Source organism: Bos mutus, chromosome 22 (genome assembly GCF_027580195.1).
Source record: "Bos mutus isolate GX-2022 chromosome 22, NWIPB_WYAK_1.1, whole genome shotgun sequence".
NCBI classification, from domain to species: domain Eukaryota; kingdom Metazoa; phylum Chordata; class Mammalia; order Artiodactyla; family Bovidae; genus Bos; species Bos mutus.
In genome coordinates, this window is record NC_091638.1 from 5868458 (window position 1) to 5881274 (window position 12817).

Genomic DNA, 12817 nt, shown 5'->3' on the forward strand with positions numbered 1-12817 from the left:
ACTGTATCTTAAAACTGCCATAAGTGGGCTCTAAGCCCCAGCTTTATGAGAGACGTGACAATGCCACCTTGTAAAGGGCATGGGAACTGGAAGAGGAAAGAGTCGCAGCCATTTTCACAATCAGTGTGAGCGTGAAGGAGGAGAGATTTCTGGTTCAATATTCTCCTTTTACAAAGCTACTATTTACTCATCTCAGCCTTATATTAACTATAACTTATCAAGAGGCAAATTTAGAAAGCCTACTCATTATTTAAATGGCTTGGGATTTTATATAGAAAGGCTTCAAAGTGCCTCCTTTTTATTTCAACGTAAATGTTAGTACTTTAGCTCCCCTTGAAAGATGTGAAACCATGTTTTATTGATGGGATAACTATTATGCAACAAGAGCGAGGGTAATCATCTTATTCCACTCCACAGGATGAACATGGCCATTTCTGCACAAAAAAGACAGTGAAATGCTCAATTACAGCTGTGTGGTCAGTGTAAAATCTCTCATTTATATGAGCTGCAGAGTCATTAATTAGACATGGGCAAGGAAAGCTGTGGCCACCTTGGATTTTCTTTAGGCTGTCTTCTCTGTGCTGTATGAGCCACAGCCAAAATGACCTAGAGGCCAACCAGATAGAATCAGTCATTGACTCTCTCCATGCTCATTCATACTCTTCACACGTGACTCCATGGGATAGAACCACTCCTTCAGGGAGGAAATTCTGAACTTCATGCCTCAATTACATTCCCAAATCCCTACTTTCCTTTCCTAGACAGAAACTTAATTTCAATAAGAAAATCTGACCTCCCAGAAGTCCTAAAAATAAAGCGTCTACGATGTCCACCTAGTATGGTTTAATAAGCTTTGTCCAAAAGTTCCACGCCAATTCCACCTCCTGGGGAGCACTGGGGTGGTGATGGCTCTATTCACTGAGACAATTTGAGTCAGTCTTTTTATGGCTTTTCAGCTGCTCTCAGTTAAGAACTGTGTTTGGCAACAAATGATGGAAAACTTTACGTACAATAGCTTTTGAGAAATGGAGTTGCTCTTGTTTCCCTTTTATGTTAATGTTGACTTATTTATTCACTTATTGAAGTATGGTTGATTTACAGTGTTGTACCAATTTCAGGCACACAGCAAGGTGACTGTTACATATTAATATATATTCTTTTTCAGAGTCTTTCCATTATGCGTTATCATAAGATACTGAATACAGTTACCTGTGGTATACAGTAGGTCCTTATTGTGTATATATTTTTATATGATAGGTTTCAGGGATCATTACTATAGTTTTTTTTGTTGTTGTTTCTTTTAACGCACAAAGAAGTATAAAATTCTGGCAACCTCATGATGCAATCAGGTACTTATACTGCTGTTTGGATTTTCTTATTCTATGGTTTTCATCCTCATGTTTGTAACCACAATGTTACCAATCAACGTTTTAAAATTTTGGATTGAAATTACTATGACGATCTTCCTAGGGGAAGTGTTTGAGGCTGTAGACAACAGAAGAGGAATCAGCCAAGAAACATGAGGAGCCCAGAGCCTTTATTCATTTAGGTTAAGGCCATTCTGAAAACACTCTTAAAATACATGTACCTGTGGTTTTTTAAATTATCTTTTTAATAAACAGATTGGTCTAAAGTTTCTTGCCTTTTGGAACTGAAAGAATCTTAAGTGATACAAACTGTATATTGCATATAAAGTAATTTCAGTTCAGTTCAGTTCAATCACTCAGTCGTGTCCGACTCTTTGCGACCTCATGAACCACAACACCCCAGGCCTCCCTGTCCATCACCAACTCCCAGAGTTCATCCAAACCCATGTCCATTGTGTTGGTGATATCTGAAGGTCTCTAAATCTATCTTTAAAAAATATTTATTGAATGTATTTGCTTTTTGCATTCGTGTAACAAGAACTCACATGGCAAGAATTTGGAACATGAGAAATTCCTGAACTGAATTTGGGAAAAACTACAAAAGTTGTATTTAGAGGGGACAGATAGTCTTGGATGCTTATAACAGAAGTAGAGACTGAAATTTATTGAGCTAATCACCAGTGCCAGAATTAAGAAAAGGACTGAATATACGTAGGCATTTTCAAGATGGTGGAGAAGACACGGAAATCATCTTCCTTCCTACAAATACATCAGAATACATTTACACATGGAACCACCCCTACAGAACATCTACTGAATGCTGCAAGAAGACCACAGACTTCAAAAAAGGGAAGCTGATCTCCACAAAATGACATAAGACCAGAGAAGAAAGGAAAAAAATGGACAAAGGAAATGGGATGAGGCCTGCAATTTAGGGAAGGAGATGTGAAAGAGGAAGTTTCTGCACACTGGGAAATCCCCTTACGGAGGGGACAGAAGGGTCCTTTTGAACCTCAGAGGCGGGGAGTGTAGCAGCAAGTGCATGGAAAACCAAGTGGAGAGAATTCACCACGGAGATCAGTGCCGACCAGCACTCCCCAGTGGGACATTTGTACGCCCACTGCAGCAAGTTGGGGCTAGGTGCTGAAGCTCAGACTTCAGAGGCAGACCTCAGGCAGAGGACTGGGGTAGACTGCTGGGAAGATACTCTGGAGGGGCTAGTACAACACAGCTGAGGGAGACCAGAGAAAAGCCTGGGCCAGTCAGAGAGCCAAGAGATCTTTGTTGCAGGGACCCTCTAACTCCCTTCACTCACAATCTGCAGAACACCACCTTTACAAGGGCCAGAAGCAGGGTGGGATGTGGCAGTGGTTTGCGACCCCAGAGGCAGCCAAGCCTGCCGGCCACCAACCACTACAAAAATCCACGGGAGAGCAAGAGGCGGGGGACTGTAACTGCGATCTGGAACCCCAAAGATGAGCAGACTGGCTGGCTGCTGCCTAGGCATACCCAAGTACTAGAGGTAGGAGATAAGACGCTGCTGCAGTCCCTGACCTCAGAGGTGGGCATGACGGGACTCAAGCTGTGGTATCTTCCTGTGGGCCTTTACTGCTGCAGGCACTCCACACATGTCCCAGTTGTGTCTGCTGGACCCCTCACTGCCCCCAGACCAACTGAGCAAGTGAGCCCCGATAAGCCAATGCTTTTGCCCCTCTCTTGTCTGGGCAGGGAACAGATGCCAGAGAGAGGCCTACCAACAGAGACGGGACCAAAACCAAAGCTGAGCAGCAGGGGCCGTGTGACCCAAGAACAGGAAGGGGATTTGCTTGCAGTCATGGGATCAGCAGATTAAATGCCCACAATTAGCTTGAGACTGTGGGCTTCGGGGGCAACTACAGCTGGAGTAAGACCAGTCTAACCTGACCACACAGTGCCCACAGCAGTTCCAGAGACCAACCCGGAAATCCTGAGGGAATTCCCGAGTAGGAAGACTGGTTGGAGCTAATTGTGTGGCAAGGACACTGACAACTGAGGCCGTGGGAGAAATTCTTATTGCCACCCTCTCTATATAGGTTTTCATCTTTTTTCTTTTTCATATTATTCTGTTGTTTGTTTTTGTTATTCCTTTTCAATTTTTTACTTACATTTTCCTTTTTTAATGTTTTTGCTTTTACGTAAACTTATTTTACTTTACCTTTTTCCTATTTCTACAGTACTTTTTTCTTATATTGCATTTTTTCCATGTTTTTGGTTTTCTATTTTTGCTAGTATAGTTTTAGCAGTGTTTGTTTTTATTTAAAACACTTTTTGGGAGTGCCTGAAGTTCTTTGTGAGTTCTTGTCTATTTAATGTTGCTTTTACCATTTGTCTTAGGGTTTTGTCTTTCTGTTCTTTTTTGTTTGATTTTTTTTCTTTTCTCCCCTCCTCTTATTTTCTATCTCTTTCTTTCTCTTCTATGCTATGTAGCTTGTGGAGTCTTGGTGCTCTACCAAGGGGCTGGCCCTGAATCTCAGAGGTGGGAGACCCAAATCCAGGTTCACTGGACCACCAGAGGACTCCCAACTTCATGGAATATTAATTGAGAACAGCTCTCCCAAAGGCCTCCATCTCAACACTAAGACCTGGCCCCACTCAAAGGGCAGCAAGCTCCAGGGCAGGATGCCTCACACCAAACAATCAGCAAATCAGGAACATGATCCTACCTAACAGACAGGCTGCCCAAAGCCATACCAAGTTCACAGACACCCCTAAACACCCCACTGAACATGGCACTGATCGTCAGAGAAATAAGATCCAGTTCCCACCAAGAGAACAGAGGCACCAGTTACCCTCACTGAGAAACCTTCACAAGGCACTGGTCCAACCACACCCTCTGGGGACAGAATCCCCAAATAAGAGGAACCATGACCTTGCAGGCTGCAGAAAGGAGACCCCAAGCAACAGTAAATTAAACAAAATGAAGAGTCAGAGAAACACTCAGCAGATGAAGGAACATGGTAAAAACCCACAAGACCAAACAAATGAAGAGGAAATGGGCAGTGTACCAGGAAAAGAACTCACGCTGCTAAGTCGCTTCAGTCGTGTCCGACTCTGTGCAACCCATAGACGGCAGCCCACCAGGCTCCCCCGTCTCTGGGATTCTCCAGGCATGAACACTGGAGTGGGTTGCCATTTCCTTCCCCAATGCATGAAAGTGAAAAGTGAAAGTGAAGTCACTCAGTCGTGTCCAACTCTTTGCCACCCCATGGACTGTAGCCTACCAGGCTCCTCTGTCCATGGGATTTCCCAGGCAAGGGTACTGGAGTGGAGTGCCATTGCCTTCTCCACAAAGAACTCATAGTAATGACATTAAATATGATCCAAATTCTCAGGAATAAAATGGAGGCACAGATGAACCAAATGAAGGCACAGATCAAGAAAATACAAGAAATGTTTAAGAAGGACCTAGAAAAAATAAAGAATAGACAACCAGCAATGAACAACAGAATAACTGAAATAAAAAATACACTAGAGGGACCCAATAGAATAACTGAGGCAGAAAAATGGTAAGTAAGCTGGAAGATAGAATGGTGGAAACAACGAATGCAAAGCAAAATAAAGAAAACAATGAAAGGAAATGAAAACAGTCTTAGAGACCTTTGAAACAACATTAAGCACACCAACATTCGAATTATAAGAGTCCCAGAAAAAGACAAAAAGAAAGGATCTGAGAAAACATCTGAGGAGATTATAGTCAAAATGGGGCTTCTCTGGTGGCTCAGATGGTAAAGGATCTGCCTACAATGCAGAACACCTGGGTTCGATCCCTGGGTCTGGAAGATCCCCTGGAGAAAAAACTGGCAACCCACTCCAGTATTATTTCCTGGAGAATTCCATGGTCAGGGGAGTCTGGCAGGCTACAGTCCATGGGGTCAATAACAGTCAGACATGACCAAGTATCTAGCACACACACAGGGTCAAAAACTTCCCTAACATAGGAAAGGAAATAGCCACCCTAGTCCAGGAAGTCCAGAGTCTCATGCAGGATTAATGCAAAGAAAAACACACTAAGACACATAGTAATCGAACCAGAAAAAATTAAACCAAGAAAAAATATTAAAAGCAGCAAGGAAAAAGCAACAAATAACATAGAAGGAAACCCTCATCAGGTTCAGTTCAGTTGCTCAATCACGTCCAACTCTTTGTAACCCCATGGACTGCAGCACGCCAGGCCTCCCTGTCAACAGCTCCCAGAGCTTACTCAAACTCATGTCCATCAAGTCGGTGATGCCATCCGACCATCTCATCCTCTGTCGTCCCCTTCTCCTGCTTTCAATCTTTCCCATAAGGTTAACCACTGATTAATCAGCAGAAACTGCATGCCAGAAAAGAGTGGCAGGATATACTTAAAGTGATGAACAGAAAAGACCTACCACCAACATTACTCTATCCAGCAAGGATCTCATTCAGATTCGATAGAGAAATCAAAATCTTCACAGATAAGCAAAAATTATGAGAATTTAGCCCCACCAAACCAGCTTCCAGAGAAGGCAATGGCACCCCACTCCAGTACTCTTGCCTGGAAAATCCCAGCTGGTTTTGTAAACCAGCTTTACAAAAAATGACAAAGAAATTTCTCTAGGCAAGAAACAGAAAAGAAAGAAAAGTTCTACAAAAACATCCCCAAAACAAGTAAATGGTAACAGGATCATACATATCAATAATTACTTAAATGTAAATGAATTTTATGCTCCAACCAAAAGACACAGACTGGCTGAAGGGATACAAAAACATGACCTATCAGCTGTCTACAAGAGACCCACTTGAAACTTAGGGACACATACAGACTAAAAGTGAGGGGCTGGAAAAAGATTCCATGCCAATGGAAATTGAAAGCAGGAGTAGCCATACTCATTTAAAATAAAGACCATCACAAGAGATAAGGAAGGACACTACATAATGATCAAGGGTTCCCTCAAAGAAGATATAACAATTATATATGCATCCAACAAAGGAGCAGCTCAATACATAAGGCAAATGCTAACAACTATAAAAGGAGAAATCAACAGCAACATAGCAGTAGTGGAGGACTGTAACACACCACTCACATCAGTGGACAGATCACCCAGACAGAAAATTAACAAGGAAACACAAGCCTTAAGTGGTACATTGCACCGGATGTTCCTAATTAATATCTATAGAACATTCCATTGAAAAGCAGTAGAATTCAGTTTGTTCCCAAGTTCACATGGAACATTTTCCAGGATATATCACATCTGGGGTCACAAATTAAGCCTTGTATATTTAAGAAAACTGAAATTGTAGCAAGCATTTTTTCTGACCACAGCACTGTAAGATCAGATATCAATCACAGGAAAAAATGGTAAAAAGCACAAACATATGAAGACTAAACACTATGCTTCTAAATAACTAAGAGGTCACTGAAGCAATCAAAGAGGAAATCAAAAAATATCTAGAAACAAATGACAATGAAAACACAACCGAACACCTGTGGGATGCAGCAAAAGCAGTGCTAAAGGGAAGTTTATAGCAATACAAGCTTACTTCAAGAAACGAGAAAAGCATCAAATAAACAACCCAGCCTTATACCTGAAGCAACAAGAGAAAGAACAAAAAGCCTCCAAAGTTGGTAGACTTTGGATAATAAATCATAAGATGAGAGCAGAAATAAAAAGACATGAAGGAAACAACAGCAAAGATCAATAAAACCAAAACACTGGTTCTTTGAGAAGATAAACAAAATTGACAAACCATTAGCCAGACTCATCAAGGAAAAAAAAAGGAGAAGACTCAAATCAATAAAATTAGAAATGAAAAAGGAGAAATTACAACTGACAATGCAGAAATACCAAGGATCATGAGAGACTACTGTAAGCCACTATATGCCAATAAAATGGACAACCTGGAAGAAATGGGAAAAGTCTTTACAAAGTACAATCTCCCAAGACTGAACCAGGAAGAAATAGACAATATTGACAGACCAGTTGTAAGCACTGAAATCAAAACTATGATCAAAAACCTTTCAACAAACAAAAGTCCAGGGCCAGATGGCTTCATATGCAAATTCTACCAAAAGTTTAGAGAAGAGCTAATACCAATCCTGCTCAAACTCTTTCAAAAAATTGCAGAGGAAGGAACACTCCCAGACTCATTTGACAAGGCCACCATCACCCTGATACCAAAACCAGACAAGAATATTACACATACAAATGTTTCAGGACAATATCATTGATTAACATAGATGCAAAATCCTCAACAGAGTTCTAGCAGAATCCAAAAACATATTAAAGGGATCATACACCATGATCAAAGGATTTAGTGTAGTCAATGAAGCAGATGTTTTTCTGGAATTCTCTTGCTTTTTCTATGATCCAACGGATACCTACAATTTGATCTCTGATTCCTCTGCCTTTTCTAAATCCAGCTTGAACATCTCGAAGTTCTTGGCTCACCTACTGTTGAAGCATAGCTTGGAGAATTTTGAGCATTACTTTGCTAGCATGTGAAATGACTGCAACTGTGTGATAGTTTTAACATTGTTTAGCTTTGCCTTTCTTTGGGATTAGAATGAAAACTGACCTTTACTAGTACCGTGGCCACTGCTGAGTTTTCCAAATTTGCTGGCATATTGGGAAAAGGAATACACCAAGGCTGTATATAGTCACCCTGCTTATTCAACTTATATGCAGAGTACATGATGCAAAATGCCAGGCTGGATGAAGCACAAGCTGGAATCAAGATTGCCAGGAGAAATATCATTAACCTCAGATATGCAAGTGACACAACCCTTACAGCAGAAAGTGAAGAGGAACTAAAGGGCCTTTTGATGAAGGTGAAACAGGAGAGGGAAAAAGCTGGCTTAAAACTCAACATTCAAAAAACGAAGATCATAGCATCCAGTCCCATCACTTCATGGTAAATAGATGGGGAAACAATGGAAACAGTGAGAGACTTAATTTTCTTGGGCTCCAAAATCTCTGCAGATGGTGACTGCAGTCGTGAAATTAAAAGACACTTGCTCTTGGAAGAAAAGCTATGACAAACCTAGATGGCGTATTGCAAAGCAGAAACATCACTTTGCTGACAAAGGTCCATCTAGTCAAAACTACGGTTCTTCCAGTGGTCATGGATGGGTGTGAAAGTTGGACCATAAAGAAGGCTGAGCGCCAAAGAATTGGTGCTTTTGAACTGTGGTGTTGGAGAAGACTCTTGAGACTCCCTTGGACTGCAAGGAGATCCAACCAGTCCATTCTAAAATCAAACCTGAATATGCACTGGAAGGACTGATGCTGAAGCTCTAATACTTTGGCCACCTGATGTGAAGAGTTGACTCATTAGAAAAGCCCCTGATGCTGGGAAAGATTGAAGGCAGGAGAAGACGGGGATGACAGAGGATGAGATGGTTGGATGGCATCACCTTCTCAGTGGACATCAGGTTGAGCAACCTCTGGGAGATGGTGAAGGACAGAGAAGCCTGGCGTGCTGCAGTCCATGAGGTTGCAAAGAGTCAGACATGGCTAAGCAGAACACCACCACCACCACCACCATGATCAAGTGGGTTTATTCCAAGGATGCAAGGATACTTTAATATATGCAAAGTGATCAATGTGATATACCATATTAACAAACTGAAAGATAAAAACATATGATCATCTCAATAGATGCAGAGACTTTTTGATAAAATTCAACACCCATTTATGATTAAAGAAATCTGTTCAGAAAAATCAGCTAGAAGAAACCTACCTCAACATAATAAAGGCCATATGCAACAAACACATGGCAAACATTATTCTCAATGATGAAAAACATAAGGGCATTTCCTCTAAGATCAGGAGCAAGACAAGTGTGTCCATTCTTGCCACTATTATTCGATATAGTTTTTGGAAGTCCTAGCCACAATAATCAGAGAAGAAAAAGAAATACAGAGAATCCAGATAGGAAAAGAAGAAGTAAAACTCACTATTTGCAGACAGCATGATAATAAACATAGAAAGCCCTAAAGATGACACCAGAAAATAACTAGAGGTAATTAATGAATTTAGTAAAGTCATAGGACATAAAATTTATGAGAAATCAGAAAGAGAAAATTTTAAATTAAGAAATAATCTAATTCACAACAAAAAATATAAAATATCTAGAAATAAACCTACCTAAAGAGAAAATAAAAACCTATATGCAGAAAACTGTGAGGCAGTGATGAAAAAAAATCAAAGATGACACAAACAGATGGAGAGAAATACCATGTTCTTGGATTGGAAGAGTCAACATTGTGAAAATGACTATACTACCCAAAGCTACCTACAGATTCAATGCAATCCCTATTAAAATGCCAATGGCATTTTCCACAGAACTAGAAAAAAAAGTTTCACAATTTGTATGGAAACACAAAAGACTCCAAATAGCCAAAACAATCTTAAGAAAGAAAAATGGAGCTAGAGGAATCAACCTTCCCAACCTCAGACTATATTACAAAGCTACAGTCATCAAGACAGTATGGTACTGGCACAAAAAAACAGAAATATAGATCAATGGAACAAGAATAAAGCCAAGGAATAAACCCATATGCCTGTAGGCACCTTATCTTTGACAAAGGAGGCAAGAATATACAATAGAGAGAAGACAGCCTCTTCAGTAAGTGGTGCTGGGATAATGGAGCAGCTACATGTAAAAGAATAAAATCAGAATGCTTTCTAACACCATACACAAAAATAAACTTGAAATGGATTTAAGACTTTAATATTTAAGGTCAGAAACTATAAAACTCTTAGAGGAAAACACAGGCAGTTTGAAATCACAGCAAAATTCTCCTTGACCCATCTCCTAGAGAAATGGAAATAAAAACAAAAATAAACAGGTAGGACCCAGTTAAACTTAAAAGCTTTTGCACAGCAAGGGAAACAATAAACGAGATGAAAAGACAACCTTCAGAATGGGAAAAAACAATTGCAAGCAAAGCAAATGACAAAGGATTACTCTCCAAACTATATAAGAAGTTCATACAGCTCAATATCAGAAAAACAAACAACCCAATCAAAAAACAGGCAGAAGACCCAAACAGACATTTCTCCAAAGACATACAGATGGCCAATAGATTACATGAAAAGATGTTCAACATCACTCATTATTAAAGAGATGCAAATCAAAACTATAATGAGGTATCAGCTCACACTAACCAGAATGGCCATCATCAAAACAATGACGAACAATAAGTGCTGGAGAGGATGTGTAGAAAGGGGACCCTACTGCACTGCTGGTGGGGATGCAAACTGATGCAGCCCCGATGGGAGACAGTATGGAGATTTCTTAACAAACTAGGAATAAAACTACCATATAACCCAGGAATTCCACTACTGGGCATATACCCTGAGAAAACCACAATTCAAAAAGACACATGTATCCCAATTTACTATTTGAAATAAATCCCAACAGCACTGTTTACAGCAGGCAGAACAGGGAAGCAACAAAGATGTCCATTGACAGATGAATGGATAAATCAGACATGGTACATAAATACAATACAATATTACTCAGCCAGAAGAAGGAACAAATATGAGTCAGTTCTAATGAGGTGGATGAACACAGAGCCTATTATACAGAGTGAAGTAAGTCAGAAAGAGAAAACAAATATATATTAATGCATATATATATGAAATTTAGAAAAACGGTACTGATGAACTCATTTGCAAAGAAGAAATGGAAACACACATGTAGAGAAGTGACATGTAGACACAGCAGGGGAAGGAGAGGGTAGAATGAATTGAGAAAGTATCATTGACAGATATACTCTATCGTATTTAAAATAAATAACTAGTGGGAAGCTGCTATATGACACAGGGAGCTCAGCCTGGTGTTTTGTGATGCCTTGGAGGGGTAGGATGGGAGGAGGGATGGAGGCTCCAGAGGGAGGGTATATATATACATATATATATATAATTATGACTCATTCATGCGTTGTATGTCAGAAACCAGCACAACACTGTAAAGCAATTATTCTCCAATTAAAAAAAAGAAAGGGTTTGCCGAAAAACTTCAAAGAAAGTGAGACAAAGATGATGAAAAAGAAGACATACAGATGGCTAACAAACACATGAAAAGATGCTCAACATCACTCATTATCAGAGAAATGTGAATCAAAACCACAATGAGGTACCATTTCACACCAGTCAAAATGGCTGCGATCCAAAAGTCTACAAGCAATAAATGCTGGAGAGGGTGTGGAGAAAAGGGAACCCTCTTACACTGTTGGCGGGAATGCAAACTAGTACAGCCACTATGGAGAACAGTGTGGAGATTCCTTAAAAAACTGGAAATAGAACTGCCATATGACCCAGCAATCCCACTGCTGGGCATACGCACTGAGAAAACCAGAATTGAAAGAGACACGTGCACCCCAATGTTCATCGCAGCACTGTTTATAATAGCCAGGACATGGAAGCAACCTAGATGTCCATCAGCAGATGAATGGATAAGAAAGCAGTGGTACATATACACAATGGAGTATTACTCAGCCATTAAAAAGAATACATTTGAATCAGTTCTAATGAGGTGGATGAAACTGGAGCCTATTATGCAGAGTGAAGTAAGTCAGAAAGAAAAACACCAATACAGAATATTAATGCATATATATTGGAGAAGGCAATGGCACCCCACTCCAGTACTCTTGCTTGGAAAATCCCATGGATGGAGGAGCCTGTTAGGCTGCAATCCATGGGGTCGCTAAGAGTTGGGAACGACTGAGCGACTTCACTTTCACTTTTCACTTCCATGCACTGGAGAAGGAAATGGCAACCCACTCCAGTGTTCTTGCCTGGAGAATCCCAGGGACGGGGGAACCTGGTGGGCTGCTGTTTATGGGGTCTCACAGAGTCGGAAACGACTGAAGTGACTTAGCAATGCATATATATGGAATTTACAAAGATAGTAACAATGACCTCATATGCAAGACAGCAGAAGAGACACAGTTGAATAGAACAGACTTTTGGACTCTGTGGGAGAAGGCAAGGGTGGGATGATTTGAGAGAATAGCATTGAAACATGTATATTACCATATGTGAAATAGATAGCCAGTCCAAGTTTGATGCGTGAAACAGGGCATTCAAAGTCAGTGCACCAGGACAGCCCTGAGGGATGGGATGGGGAGGGAGGTGGGAGGGGGGTTCAGCATGGGGGACACATGTACACCATGGCTGATTCATGTCAATGTATGGCAAAAACCACCACAATATTGTAAAGTAATTAGCCTCCAATTAAAATAAATAAATTAATTTTTTTAAAGGGTTTGCAGAAAAACTCCAAAGAAAGGGAGACAAAGATGAAGAAAAGAGCAAAAGCTTATAAAACAAATCAAAAATAAAATACAGAGGATTAAAAATCATAATAGAAATGTAAAAGTATTTATAGCTGAATTATAATGAGAATTCTATTCACCAAGACTTGTAGGTTGAAACAAA

General features: G+C 40.3%; 1 long non-coding RNA gene across 1 annotated transcript in view; it reads right to left on the reverse strand.

The window, feature by feature from the left end:
* LOC138984672 (uncharacterized) overlaps window positions 1-12817 on the reverse strand; it is a 92073-nt gene that overhangs the window by 52055 nt on the left and 27201 nt on the right. The gene's annotated exons all lie outside the window — the stretch shown is intronic.